Raw genomic sequence first — 16,103 nt, forward strand, 5'->3', positions numbered from 1 at the left:
ATGCAGCTTTGAGTGGTGCTGACCTTTCATGTTTGATACCATTGAGTTTCATGAATTCTTGAAACTCCTGACTGGTGAAGCACGATCTGTTGTCACTAACAACGATGTCAGGCAGACCATGTGTCACGAACATGACACTGAGATTCTCAAAGGTAGCTGTGGATGTGCTGGATGACATGATTACACACTCTATCCACTTTGAATATGCATCCACCACAAGTAAAAACATCTTCCCCAGGAAGGCACCTGCAAGGTCTATGTGGATCCTGGACAATCATTTGGACGGCCATGACCACAGACTCAGCGGTGATTCCACTGGTGCTTCGCTGAGCTGCATGCATGATTCCAGCTCAGAGTCAATTCCCGACCACCATACATGAGACCTGGCAATGGCTTTCATCATTACAATGCCGGGATTTGTGCTATGTAGCTCACGTACAAATTTCTCTCTCCCTTTCTTGAGTATAACAACACGATTGCCCCAGAGTATACAATCCGACTGACTAGACAGTTCGTCTTTGCGACGAATGTAAGGTTTGGTCTCCTTGCATATTTGCTTGGGTATGGCAGACCAATCACCTTTGAGGATGCAACTCTTCACCACCGACAAAATCGGGTCCTGGCTGGTCCGGTTCTTAACTTGTTGAGGGTTCCTTCACTCTCAAAAGCATTCATGTCTAACAATAGGTCCGCCGGTTGTGGCGTTTCCTCCTCCGATGTGGGCAATGGCAGACAGCTCAAAGCAACGGCACAATTCTCGGTGCCGGGTCTATGGCGAATGAAATAATCATAAGTAGATAATGTCAGTGCCCACCTCTGGATGCGGGATGAAGCATTGGTATTGATACCTTTGTTTTCAGAGAACAGTGAAATAAGCGGCTTGTGATCTGTCTCCAGTTCAAACCGAAGACCAAACAGGTACTGATGCATCTTTTTAACCCCATACACACAGGCTAGTGCTTCTTTTTCTACCATGCTGTAGGCTATTTCCGTTTTAGACAAACTTTTTGAAGTATATGCGACTGGTTGAAGTTTACCCGACTCATTAGCTTGTTGGAGTACACAATCAATTCCATATGACAAAGCATCACAGGCCAATACTAAATGTTTACATGGCTCATAATGTACCAGCAGCTTGTTGCAGCAAAGCAGATTAGTGGTTTTCTCAAAAGCTCTGTCTTGAGATGCACCCCACACTCAATTGTCGCCTTTTCTTAGCAGCATGTGCAGTGGTTCTAATAAGGTGCTCAATTTAGGTAGGAAGCTACCGAAGTAGTTGAGTAGACCCAGGAACGAACGCAGCTCCGTCACATTCTGTGGCTTGGGTGCATTCTTGATGGCCTTGGTTTCCGCGTCCGTGGGCCTGATGCCGTCAGCAGCAATTTTCCTCCCCAGGAATTCGACCTCTGGTGCTATGAAGACGCACTTCGAGCGTTTCAGTCTGAGTCCCACTTTGTCCAGACAATGTAGAACCTCTCCCAGGTTGTTCGGATGTTCCTCGGAGTCACGACCTGTGATGAGGATGTCATCTTGGAACATGACGGTTCTGGGAACGGACTTCAGTAGACTCTCCATGTTCCTCTGAAATATTGCTGCAGCCGAGCGAATTCCAAAAGGGCACCTGTGATAAATAAACAGTCCTTTATGCATGTTAATGCACATAAGTCTCTTCGACGTCTCGACCAGCTCCTGTGTCATGTAGACCGACGTCAAGTCCAGTTTGGTGAACGACTTCCCCGCGGCTAGCGTTGCAAACAAGTCATCAGCCTTCGGTAATGGGTACTGATCCTGTTTCGAAACCCCGTTGATCGTAGCCTTGTAGTCTCCACAGATTCTGACTGTGCCATCACTTTTCAGCACAGGAACAATGGGGCTGGCCCATTCATTAAATTCAACAGGTAACATGGTCCCTTCATGCTGGAGTCTGTCCAGTTCAATTTCGACCTTCTCCCTCATCAATATACGGAACTGCCTGAGCTTTATGATGGACGGGTCTTGCATCCGAGTCCATGTGAATCTGCACCTTGGCTCCCGTGAAGTTGCTGATGCCTGGTTCGAACAGCGATGGGAACTTGCTCAGTACTTGAGCACATGTATCTTTCTCCGATGACAACGCCTTGATGGACACGGGGGCGAGTCAATCGATAATGAGCCAGAGGGCATTCGACAAGCTGTGGGATACTAAGGCTGTGAGGGTCAGGCTGAGTCCAGTCAATGCCAAGTTGCGCACGTCGTATGGCGCCAGTTCCTGCCGAACAGCGTTGGGCCATTGCCTGGGACAATCTATAGCGGTAAGTCGTGAACCGCACCGTCATACGACACTTTAATAGTGGCACTGCCAATCATCGTTATGAATTCTTTGGTGTACGTGCGCAAATTGGCATTAACTGGACTCAGCCTGGGCCTCACAGCCTTAGTATCCCACAGCTTGTCGAATGCCCTCTGACTCATTATCGATTGACTCGCCCCCGTGACCACTTCCATCGATACCGGCACCCCATTAAATTTCACGTTGATCATTATCGGTTTGCTCTTAGTTAGGAATGAGTACAGTCCATACACTTCCTCCTCTGGTATCTCGGATTGCATATCCACGCTAATCTGATCATCATCCTCCAAGTGGTGTGTCGCAGCACCTTTGCTCATCTGCGGACACTTGCGCTGGAAATACCCCATTTTCAGACAGCCTTTGCAACTATATTGCTTAAATCGGCACAGCTGGTGCCGGTGATTTCCCCCACAATGCCAAGACCGAGAAATCGGATGCATTCCCGCTGGCGGACTTTGGGCAGCCACAGGTTTCGCGTACGCAGTCGGGTAGGCCCTGCCATGTGCTGCTCTGCCGAACGCCAAATCAATCTTATTTACAGTACTTGCCAAGTTTCAATTTTTCACTGATATCTGCTTTAGACTTCTATCCGTCGTCATGCATTACTGAACGATTGTGATGGCCCTGTTCAAGTCCAACATCTCCACCGCCAGTAGCTTACGCAGGATCACCTCATGGTTGATGCCGATTACAAAGAACTCCCACAGCATGTCTGCCAACACAGCCCCGAACTTACACGGTCCCGCTAGACGTCTCAGGACGGCAACGAATTCTGCCGCATTCTGGCTCTCTGAGCGAACGTGCATGTAAAATCTGTATCTCGAGATGATGATGCCTTCGTCTGGCTTAAGGTGGAACTGTACCAGTGTACATAATTCTTCATATGTCTTCTCTGTTGGACTCACAGGCAGGAGTAGATTATTTATCAGACCATAAATTTTTGGACCGCAAACCGTGAGGAACACCGCCCGGCGCCGATCTGCGTCGCCGACCTCCTCCATTTTGTTGGCCACGAAGACCTGGCTCAAACAGCTCACAAAGTCTGCCCAATCTTCTCCTTCCACGAGTCGCTCCAACAATCCAATTGTGCTCAATTTTGCATACAAAGGTTCTTATTGCCTCGTCACCAAATGTTATCTATGTAATAACTGTTAGACTGAGTACTGTTTAACTCCAAGAGGTATGACCTTGGCTCTGCTTTATTAAGGCGCAAAGTGACTAATATACAAAATGGCTGGCCTTTTATACTTAAGCTGCACACATGTGCGTATAGCCCAAGGGCCTCCAACAGTGATGCCATCTAGTGGCTAGTGATCCCAAAAGTACATACATGACACTCCCCATAACCACCTTAAGAAACTGTCTATTTCTGTCTTAAATTTATTCAATGTCACAGCTTCCACAGCTCTCTGACTCAGCGAATTCCACAGATTTATAACCCACTGAGAGAAGAAATTTCTCCTCATCTCAGTTTTAAATGGGCGGCCCCTTATTCTAAGATCATGCCCTCTAGTTCTAGTCTCCCCTATTAGTGGAAACATCCTCTCTGCATCCCCCTCTTAATCTTATACATTTCAATCAGATCACCTCTCATTCTTCTGAATTCCAATGAGTAGAGGCCCAACCTACTCAACCTTTCCTCATAAGTCAACCCCCTCATCTCCGGAATCAACCGTGTGAACCTTCTCTGAACTGTCTCCAAAGCAAGTATATCCTTTTGTAAATATGGAAACCAAAACTGCACACAGTATTTCAGGTATGGTCTCACCAATACCCTGTACAACTGTAGCAAGACTTCCCCACTTTTATACTCCATCTCCTTTGCAATAAAGGCCAAGATATCATTGGCCTTCCTGATCACTTGCTCTACCTGCATACTAACTTTGTGTTTCATGCACAAGTACCCCCAGGTCCCGCTGTACTGCAACACTTTGCAATCTTTCTCTATTTAAATAATAACTTGCTCTTTGATTTTTTTTCTGCCAAAGTGCATGTCCTCACACTTTCCAACATTATACTCCATCTGCCAAATTTTTGCCCACTCACTTAGCCTGTCTACGTCCTTTTGCAGATTTTTTGTGTCCTCCTCACACATTGCTTTTCCTCCCATCTTTGTATCATCAGCAAACTTGGCGACGTTACACTCAGTCCCTTCCTCCAAGTCGTTAATATAGATTGTAAATAATTGGGGTTCCAGCACTGAGCCCTGTGGCACCCCACTAGTTACTGATTGCCAACCCGAGAATGAATAATTTATCCCTACTCTCTGTTTTCTGTTAGTTAGCTAATCCTCTATCCATGCTAATATATTACCCCCAACCCCGTGAACTTTTATCTTGTGCCGTAACCTTTTATGTGGCACCTTGTCAAATGCCTTCTGGAAGTCCAAATATACCACATCCATTGGTTCCCCTTTATCCACACTGTTCGTTACATCCTCAAAGAATAATATATGTATCCCTCTTGTTGTCCTGCCAAATGCTTCAGAGCGACAAAACAAAGCTCCTCGATAGCCACTTGTGGTGAATCATCCGTGTTCTAATAGCCCTCATCTCAAGAACCTCCTTCTCCTTTGGTTCTTCCAGTGAGAATCTTCGGCCTCTGTCCCTTTGTTCCCCCATTCACCCACCAGTGGAAAAATTCTTTCCCTCTTTACCTAGAGTAAAGTTCCCAGGTTTCACTCACTTTCATGGTACCATTCCCACTCATCTCATTGCTGCTGCTGCTCCTGGCTCTTCAGAAAATGGGTAGCCAGGGGATTTTTGTGGAGCTTGAAAAGAGCCTGAATCTTAAAATAAAACTCGTCTTATCTAAGCAGGCTCCAGCAGACCCTTTAAGGACAGCTGGTTAAGGCGCTTAACACATGGAAATACTGGGACTAGCATGCACATCACATGCCCCTCCCAGTTTTCAATGAAAATTGCAACTGGGGTGGTATAACGGGCATAGGACCACGATTTGCATACATAAAAGCCTACCCACTTGTTTTGAGCGTGAGTGCTGGTCGCCTATTTAGAGGTCTGCCGGAAGGTTGAATCGGGCGGGCAAATAGGTGTCCAAGGCCCTAACCTGCTTTTTCACAGCCAGAGCAACTGTTTTTCAGGCAACAAACAAATGGCCAGCAATAAAAAATCCTCCTCTCCTCCCCCCCACCCCCCCACAACCCACAACCCACAGTTAACGTGCTATAACCAATCTATTTAAAGAAATATTGTTAATTTTACTGGTATTTCTTCAAACTGTAAAAAAATCTACAACTTCCCTTTCACACACTTTCCCCTCCTTACGACGTTTTGCAGTATACTTTCGTTCATCAAGGAAGTTAACTGTGGCTAAATAAAAAGTACTGGAGTGACATGCTGCCATTTTTATAACTGAAAAACTGCCTAGAAGCAGCCGTGGCAAACAATATCTTAAAATGACACCAGACTGTAAAATACCAAGATGATATGAAAGTGTGTGTGTTGCTTTTTACAGTTTAACAAACAGACTTGCTGTAAATTATAGATTTAATGTTATCTATTGTTACCACATCAACTAATTTGCATTTAATAATACCTCACAGTGCACTGTTTTAATTACATCTCACTTTTTATCTTCACTACAATAGGTGTCAGCCTTGGCTCAGTTGGTAGCATTCTCATCTCTGAGTCAGAAGGTTATGGGTTTCAAGACAAACTCTGGAGATTGAGCACATAATCTAGGCTGACTAATGCCGTACTGAGTGAGCGCTGCACTGTCGGAGGTGTCGCCTTTCAGATGAAATGTGAAACAGAGGCCCTGCCTGCCCTTTCAGATGGACATAAAAGATCCCATGGTACTATTTGAAGACGAGCAACGGAGTTTTCCTAGTATCCTGGCCAACATTTATTCCTAAACGAACACCTAGAAAACAGATGATCTGGTCATTAACTCATTGCTGTTAGTGGAACTTTGCTGTGTGCAAATTGGTTGCCGTGTTTCCTACATTAAAACCAGTGACTACACTTCAAAAGTACGACGTCCGGTGGTAGTGAAAGATGCTACATAAATTCAAGTCTTTCTTTTACTAAAACATTACTGCAGAACTATTTACTGAGAATATTTAAACACCCTGTTGGGCAATATCATTTTTCTTAACACACAAATTTGTGTATTAGGTTAATAGAGTGCTGCTAACATTAAGACCCAGGAGGCTGGCACAAAAACAGTAATTAAATGCAGAGCATTTTTTTAAAACTGAGTGCTTATCTTACAAAATGGCTTTGTTCCCTAAATTGTGATACCGAGAGTTGAGTTTTCACCTTTTATTCTGATCTAAAACTAGAGCTGTTGAAGTCAATTCTTGTCATTGCATAACATTATTTTGATAGGGAATCTCTGAGTACCAGCACTGGGACACTGAAGTCAATTGAGGGAATGGACAGACTGTTCAAGCAGAAATAGGAAGGAAACAGGGTTGGAGAGTTTCTCAGAAATGCAGCAAACCATACTGCTTAACAGGAATCGAGCTGCATAAAGAGAGATATAGATAGAGTTTGGTTTCCCTAGCTGTGAGACTTACATTATTTCTGTCAGTAGAATTTGTTTGAATATGAAGGCTTCCAGTAAATTGAACTGTATTTTCACACTCTTGATTCAGCTTAACTATTTTATTAAGAATATTCTGGTATCCTAGACTTATTCTTGGACAATTCCATTTTTGAAACACCGTTACGAATATAACAGTGGAAATATTAATTAAGCGTTAAACAAAAAATAATATTTGGTTTCCTGTTTGTACCTATTGTAGATTTCTTTTATATTATCAAATATAACCTTTTCATCTTTTTTGTGGTAGAGAAACGTTATTTTGTTGCACACTGAAAAAGAACTACTCAAAATACTAGTTTTTAGTGACAGGTTTGCCTGAAAGTATTCTTGAGTCAGATTAAAGATATTACCAACATTCAGAATTTGACCTTTTGGTGTGGTACAGGATGACAACGCTGCCATCAAAACCAACTGCAGTTGTATTTGCTCAGCTGCATCTTATGCCCTTGTATTTTTGTTTGTTTGCTGCATTTTATGGCTTGCTAACACATCTCGTTATGTGAGTCAGTTGTTTTGAAAATTTGCCAAATCATATCGTACCACGATGCCACTGAAAAGACCTTTACTAATGTACGTTACTGAGCCACTGAGGTTTATTTTAACTTCTTCATACACAAAAACATGTTAGTCATACAGAATAGTGTATGTATCCCTTTTGTTGTCCTGCCAAATGCTTCAGAGCGACAAAACAAAGCTCCTCGATAAATATGCTAACGTGCGTCGCACATATACTACTGCGATCATGTTACCTTATTTGACTAAATTTGCAATAAGTTCTTTTAACATCGTGAGGAAGTCTGGATTGTTAAAACTAACAAAATGGATACTGCATCTTTAATCTGTATTTTTTTAATATTTAGATCCCTAAAATTGCAGGCAAAGTCCTCAATACAGTGTTCAGCACTGAAGAAAATGGATTGTAAAATGCCTTTCTTTGCAGCTCAGACAATGACTCGTGTCAGACAGGTTACGAAAGCTAATTTAATCTTAGCAAACAATTGATTTGTTTAGATTGAGCATGATGCTGAAGCTCCAGCTGAATTCAGTGACAATGAACAAGCAGTGAGCATTTAGGCTCCTAGACAAAAATTTGGCACAAGGTAGAGTTGAGTGAGAAAGCCTTTGTGTAGCCCACAATATTCAATGATGGCTGTTTTTATTTAGACACTGTTTTTCTATCTTAACTTGTATATGGTCACCCAATTGCTGGATTTACATGGCCTGAGAAAGACTTTGTTAAAGTCAGCATGCCAGCAGTGGAACACCCTACTGTTCAACAAGATTCCTGCCCTGTGCAGTTTTGATCTGTTGGACTCCCGATTTAAAAATGATATTTCCAGTTATCCCTTGAAAACACAGCGTAATCAAAACCAGCGATTCCTCCTAAAGCACAAGATATATATATATATATATATATATATAGTTTACATCAAACTTAATATAGCTATTTACTTTACCAGCTCTGTGAATTGGATCAATATGAAACAATCAACCAACTAATTGGAAAGTGTTGAATTTACTCACAGACAAAACGGTCTCTTGTCAATAGAATAACCCCTTCTGTTTTATAGTGGGATTTAGACATGTGTGAAGGGATAAAGGATAGATGTGTGTCCCTTTTACACAATTCAGACAACTAGGGAGTTCCGAAAGTCAACTGCAAAAATGTTGTAGACTTACATATTGTTTTACTTGATCTTAACTTAAAATCTGTCTATCTGATCTAGTTGCTGTGCGATCAGAAAAGTTGCCAATTTCCTTTCTAGTCAGATGTAAGTCTCACCAATGCTATTGAAAGCTATGACTAAACTCAAGATGGATGGAATTTCCCCTCCCCAACTCTACCCACGCACGAATTACTTTAAACGCCCTACAAGGAGTCATGAATTCTGTGACACTGCAGATACTTTGTACCAGAAATTTTAAATAGAACAGGATATTTTAACTTTCAGAGGTTCTGTTTACATGGACGCACCTCATTGAATTAAATTCAGTTTATGTAACAGCGTGGTTGTTTCTAGTACATTTCTCTCCGTCAATGCCTTGTGGAAGGATTCATCCAAAATGAGGCTAAATAAACATGAACAAACATTTTTTGTCAAGTATTGTAGATACCTGCAAATGGGACATATCTGAATATGGGAGTAATCTGTATGTGGACCACATTTCCTTATGGGCACTGCTCCTTTTTTCTATGAACATTATCTATATTTCTTTTATTGTGAAGTGTGAAAATTGTTATATAAAAGCCAGAAAAAAATCACATGCAAATTGAAATAAGAAATATTTGCCTCTTTCCAATTTCTTTAATGCATAATTACATCATGAGTTCAGTTGGGGATCGCCCTTTTACAGTTTCATTTTGAAGTCAGGTTCAAAGTATTGCTGAACTTTTAAAATGGATTAAAGAAACTTGCTATATATAGTTTATTAACATCTAAATAGAACTAAAGAACCACAGAACCTTACAGTGCTGGAGACCATTAGATCTATCATCCCTGTACTGACTCTTGGAAGTGTTACCAATTAGTCTGCTCTTTCTTTCATAACCTTTTATATTTTTCTTTATCTGTTTCCCTTTTAAAAGCTATGTGGGATTTTGCTTCCACCAGTGTTTCTGGTAGAGCTTTCCATGTCTTAACTGTTCGCTGCATGAAAAAAACCCTACCCTCTCCCTTCATTCTTTTTGTAATGATCTTAAATTTAAGCCCTCTAGTTACCAACTAACTGACCTTATTAAAAACCCTCCAGAATTTTGAATACTTCTATCAGATCTCCTCTAAACTGTTGAACTTTACTGTTGAACATAAGAGAAGATGGATGTAAAAGATACCATGATACTGTTTGAAGAGGAACTGGGGAGATCTCCCCAGTGTCCTGGCCAATATTTATTCCTCAACCTACCTCACTAAAACAGATTATCTGGTCATTATCACAGTGCTGTTAGTGGAACCTTGCTGTGTGCAAATTGGCTGCCATGTTTGCTACATTACAACAGTGACTACATTACAAAATAATTTATTTGGCTGTAAAGCACGTTGGGACATCCTGAGGTCATGAAATGTGCTATATAAATGCACATCTTTCTTTCTAATGAAAAAAGGCTTGTTTTTTTCTAGTCCCTCTTCATAACTAAAGTTACACAAATAGATATGACTTTAAAGCTAAAATAACAAAATAAAAACAGGTAAAAGGCACAGATGCAAGGGATAACAATAGCTAGAAAATAAAACAGAAATTGTTTGCTTCAGGAATTGCAAAGAAGATTATTTAGTACAGATTCTCTCATAACAAACCCATAACCTGGGATGTTTTCTTTTGTCAACTTGTATGATTGAACTAATTTTCTGAATAAGACTCATATCTTCAGATGCGACAGAACCACAGTAAAGATAGTGACTTAATACTGATTGAAGTACTGTAGCTCAGTGTTTACAGTTGTGCATTCCAAGCAGGTCCCAGTGAAAGAAATGCCAATTTATTTTAATGACTTGTGTGACAGATCATTTAAATATTTGATGGCCCTTTCAAGAAACTGCTCTTCTCTTTTCAAATAAACAGATTCAAAAGGATTGAAAGATTTTACACTATAATCTGATCATCTTTATTTATAGAATTTTAAGATATGTATACTTAAGACAGTAAGTGTTATATCTTGAATAAAGAGTCAGACTAGATACTACGAGCTCAAAGTAATTGTGACCGTAGTCCTTTATTGCAGATCTCAGATTGCCTCTCCAGCCTATGTACAAGTGCTCCCAAGGGATTGTGGGATCCCTTGGGACTCCAGCGGATAAGCCCTCTGGTGGTTAGACATGGTATTTACAGGTTTACATACATAACAACACTCCCTCCCAAAGTCAATAGTGTAACTATTTACAATGTGAGTCGATCTGGGGACTTCCTTTCCCTGGTTGATCGTCTTGGTGCAAATGTTGGTTTTGGTGAGTCGTTTGTTGGGCCCTCGCTGGGCTGCTGCGCAGCTGGCCTTGCTGGGCTACTGGAGGTGGTGAGTCCTGCTGGGCTGCTGCGGGTGATGGGTTCTGCTTTGTGGTCAACCGTTGGTTCGGTTTCCACTTGTGTGTGTGTTGGAGGGTTGAAAAAGGTGGAGTCTATTGTGGGTTGTTCTGGATAGTCTGTAAATCTGAGTTTGGTTTGGTCCAAGTGTTTCCTGCAGGTGAGTCCATTTGAGAGTTTGACCACAAACACCCTACTCCCCTCTTTGGCAAAAACAGTGCCAGGAAGCCACTTGGGATCTTGTCCATAGTTCAACACAAATACAGGATCATTTATCTCAATTTCGCGTGACACATTTGCGCGATCATGATATGTATTCTGTTGAAGCCGCCTGCTCTCTACCTATTCATGCAGATCAGGGTGAACTAACGAGAGCCTTGTCTTAAGTGCCCTTTTCATGAGCATTTCAGCAGGCGGGACCCCACTGAGCGAGTGGAGTCTTGTGCGGTAACTGAGCTGGACTCGGGATAAGCGAGTCTGCAGTGAGCCTTCAGTTACCCTTTTCAAGCTCTACTTGATTGTTTGAACTGCTCGTTCTGCCTGACTGTTGGACGCTGGTTTAAACGGGGCAGGTGTGACATGTTTGATCCCATTGTGGGTCATGAACTCCTTGAACTCGGCACTGGTATTGCACGGCCCATTGTCACTTACAAGGACATCAGGCAGGCCGTGTGTGGCAAACATGGCCCGCAGGCTTTCAATGGTGACAGCGGACATGCTTGCTGACATTATCACACATTCAATCCATTTGGAATACGCATCTACAACCACTAAGAACATGTTTCCCAAGAATGGGCCTGCACTGTTGACATGGACCCTGGACCATGGTTGGAGGGCCAGGACCATAAACTTAGTGGCGCCTCCCTGGATGCATTGCTTAACTGTGAACATGTATTACATTTGTGCACGCAGGACTGTAAGTCTGCATCGATACCGGGCCACCACACGTGGGATCTGGCTATCACTTTCATCATTATGATGCCTGGGTGGGTGCTGTGGAGATCACTAATGAAAGTGTCCCTGCCCTTTTTTGGCACCACTACCCGATTACCCCATAGGAGGCAGTCTGCCTGTATAGACATTTCATCTTTGCGCCGCTGGAACGGCTTTATCTCTTCCTGCATTTCCACTGGGACACTGGACCGGCTCCCGTGGAGCACATAGTTTTTTACTAAGGACAGTAAGGGGTCCTGGCTCATCCAGGTTCTAATCTGTTGGGCGGTAACAGGTGATTGCTCACTCTCGAATGCTTCCATTACCATAACTAAATCTGCAGGCTGTGCCATCTCCACCCCGTGGTGGGCAATGGCAGCCTGCTGAGAGCATCGGCACAGTTTTCTGTGCCTGGCCTGTGGCGGATGGCGTAGTTGTATGCGGACAACGTGAGCACCCATCTCTGGATGCGAGCTGATGCATTCATATTTATCCCCTTGCTTTCCGAAAAGAGGGATATAAGCGGCTTATGGTCGGTTTCCAATTCAAATTTGAGTCCGAACAGATATTGATGCATTTTCTTTATCCCGTAAGCACATGCTAATGCTTCTTTTTCGATCATACTGTAGGCCCTCTCGGCCTTAGACATACTTCTGGATGCATAAGCAACCGGTTGCAATTTCTCAAATTCATTAGCTTGTTGCAATACACACCCGACCCCGTACAACGATGCATCACATGCTAGTACCAAACACTTACATGGATCATACAAAACAAACAATTTGTTTGAACATAACAGCTTCCTAGCTTTCTTAAAGGCATTTTCTTGGCTTTTACCCCATACCCATCCATCTCCTTTACACAGTAAAGAGTGCAGGGGTTCTAACAATGTGTTAAGACCCGGTAAGAAATTACCAAAATAGTTCAAGAGTCCTAGAAACGACCGCAGCTCCATCACGTTCTGTGGGTTCAGTGCGTTCTTGATTGCCTCCGTCTTCGAATCGGTGGGCCTGATGCAGTCCATCGTGATTATTCTCCCCAGGAACTCCACTTCAGGCGCCAGGAAAACGCACTTCGAGCGTTTTAGCCTGAGCCCCACACGATTAAGCCGACTAAGAACCTCCTCCAGGTTCTGCAGGTGCTCGACGGTGTCCCGACCTGTAACCAAGATGTCGTCCTGGAAGACCACGGTGCACGGGACCGACTTCAGCAAGCTTTCCATGTTCCTCTGGAATATCGCCGCGGCCGATCGAATCCCAAACGGGCATTTGTTGTAAGTGAAGAGACCTTTGTGCGTGTCGATGATTCCTCCAGCTCCTGCGTCATGTAGGCAGAGGTCAAGTCCAGCTTCGTGAACGTTTTCCCTCCCGCCAGCGTCGCAAATAGGTCGTCTGCCTTCGGTAGCGGGTATTGATCCTGCAGTGACAAACGATTGACAGTTACTTTGTAATCACCACAGGTTCTGACAGTGCCATCTCCCTTGGGGATTGGAACAATCGGACTGGCCCGCTCATTGAATTCGATCGGCGAAATGATGCCCTCTCGTTGCAGCCTGTCCAGCTCGATCTCCACCCTCTCTCTCATCATGTAAGGTACCACTCTCGTCTTGTGCTGAATGGGTCGCGCCCCCGGAATCAAATGGATCTGCACTTTTGCTCCTTGGAACTTCCCGATGCCTGGTTCGAACAGCGAGGGGAACTTGTTTAGGGCCTGGGCATATGAGGTGTCGCCGACAAACAAAAGCGCTCGGACGTCGTCCCAGTTCCAACGTATCTTTCCCAGCCAGCTCCTGCTGAACAGAGTAGGGCCATCGCCCGGTACCACCCAGAATGGTAACTCGTGCACCGCTCCATTGTAGGAGAGCTTTACGGTAGCACTGCCGATTACGGGAATTAGTTCCTTTGTATACGTTCTCAGTTTAGTACAAATGGGAGTCAGGACTGGCCTTGACAACTTGTCAAAAGTCTTTTTGCTCATTATGGACTGGCTTGCGCCCGTGACGGGCTCCATGAGCACTGGGAGTCCATTTAATTCAACCTTCAGCATTATCGGGGGACACTTTGTGGTAAATGTGTGGACCCCATATACCTTTGCCTCCTCGGTCTGAGGCTCTGGTTCGTCATGATCCACCGTGGATCTGTCCTCCTCTGCAACATGGTGGTTTGCAGGATTAACAGGATTTGCAGCTCGCCTGCATATACGTTGGAGGTGTCCCACTGTTCCACAGCCCTTGCAAACGTATCCTTTGAAGTGGCATGAATGGAAGCGATGATCACCTCCGCAGCGCCAGCAAGGTATTAATGGCCTTGTATTCACCACCCTTGATGGTGGACTCAGTCATCTGCGGACAATCAGCTGCAGGCGTGTAAGTCCTGCCCTGTACATTTCGATTCGAAAATATTATTTTGTTCACAGTACTTGCAGCAGCACTTGTGTGCTGAGAAATTTGTTTTGTATTGTCACTGGTGGCGATAAATGCCTGGGCTATTGCTATGGCTTTACTCAAGATTGGGGTATCTACAGTCAAAAGTTTGCGAAGTATTACTTCATGACCAATGCCAAGTACAAAGAAGTCCCTGAGCATGTGCTCCAAATGTCCTTCAAATTCGCAATGTCCTGCAAGGCGTCTTAGCTCGGCAATGTAGCTCGCCACATCCTGGCCTTCAGACCTCTTGTACATGTAGAACCGATATCTCGCCATCAGAACGCTTTCCTTCGGATTTAGATGATTCCGGACCAGTGTGCACAACTCATCGTACGACATGTCTGTGGGTTTCACTGGAGCGAGCAGATTTTTCATGAGGCCATCCATTGGTGCCCCGCAAACGGTGAGGAGGATCGCCCTTCGTTTGGCAGCGTTCACTTCTCCTTCTAGCTCATTGGCCACGAAGTATTGGTTGAGTCACTCCACGAAGGTTTCCCAATCATATTCCTCTGAAAATTTCTCCAGGATGCCCACGGTTCTCTGCATTGTTGCGGTGGGGTTCGTCATTTGTATCTCGTCGCCAGTTGTTATGTCTTGAATAAAGAGTCAGACTAGATACTGTGAGTTCAAAGTAAGGTGTGACCATAGTCCTTTATTGCAGATCTCAGAGTGCCTCTCCAGCCTGTGAGGCCTCCTTATATACAGGTGCTCCCAAGGGATTGTGGGATCCTTCGGGACTCCAGGGGATAAGCCCTCTGGTGGTTAGACATGGTATTTACAGGTTTACATACATTACAGTAGGAACATAGGAACAGGCTTAAGCCATTTAGCCCTTGAGCCTGCTCCAACAATCAATCATATCATGGCTGATATGTACCTTAACTCCATTTACCTGCCTTTTTTCCGTATCCAGAGCCTTTTGGGGGAGAGAATTCCAGAAAAACTTATGCTTTGTAAGGAAATGAAATATAATTTTTGTGGAGGGGCTATGTTGAATAAATGGCGTTTTGCTAAACAGAACAGGATTGAGGGTTACAGGAACATAAACCAAATGGGCTTATTGGCTGTACAATTGTATGAAAGTCCTGTCTTTGTTCTGGGCTCTCAGTAATCATTGAAAAAGTTTTCTCATGTGAGATTGTTTGCATTTCAAATATGGAGAAACCTCACGTGAATCTTCTTTAAAACCTTTCCGATGCTCAGTGAGGGCTCCCTGTCACACACCCAAGCCCAGTTCACACATACAATTATAATGTGTCTATCAGCTGTTGACACAAAGCAAAAAACAATACATATTAGGTCGCTTTCTCACCCAAAAGCTCTTCCCTCAGCCCCAACAAAGCCTGTTTTGTAGGCCCACCTTTTGAGATCCCCATTGAATGATGCTACTTAACAAAAAGCACACTCACACAAACGCTCAGTGCAATATCTTTTATAAGGAGATATGTGTTGTGTAACTGCTGGTCAGAAGGGACCTTGGCACAGGCATCGTATATACAATCAGCTCTCCAGTGAAGTTGTGATGTTCTTCTCCAGTGCAATTGTAAATGGGTACAATAGGGGTGTAAGTAGAATTCCAAATTATTGATTATCATGTCCACTTGTATAAATACAATGGGATATTACCACATATTCTTAATTTGAGAAAAAAATAAGAACTCTCTCTGTTCCAGACACAGTTGCCATATCAACCATGTGTCTCATTATTTGTAATCCTGAAATGAAACATAATTGACTCATGCCTGGTTAAGATGTGAGTAACAAATGACATAAAGGTTCACCGCAATTTACACTATACAGTCTTTCATTCATTTATTATGTAATCAT

At 43.4% G+C, this 16,103-nt stretch overlaps 1 long non-coding RNA gene across 1 annotated transcript in view; it reads left to right on the top strand.

The window, feature by feature from the left end:
- LOC139276269 (uncharacterized) overlaps positions 1-7,039 on the top strand; it is a 96,484-nt gene extending 89,445 nt beyond the window's left edge. Inside the window, exon 6 of the long non-coding RNA XR_011595884.1 lies at positions 5,940-7,039. This is a non-coding gene — a long non-coding RNA (uncharacterized lncRNA). The remainder of the gene's footprint in view (positions 1-5,939) is intronic.
- Positions 7,040-16,103: the final 9,064 nt, after the last annotated feature.

The sequence above is a fragment of the Pristiophorus japonicus genome, chromosome 11 (assembly GCF_044704955.1).
Source record: "Pristiophorus japonicus isolate sPriJap1 chromosome 11, sPriJap1.hap1, whole genome shotgun sequence".
Lineage (NCBI taxonomy): Eukaryota > Metazoa > Chordata > Chondrichthyes > Pristiophoridae > Pristiophorus > Pristiophorus japonicus.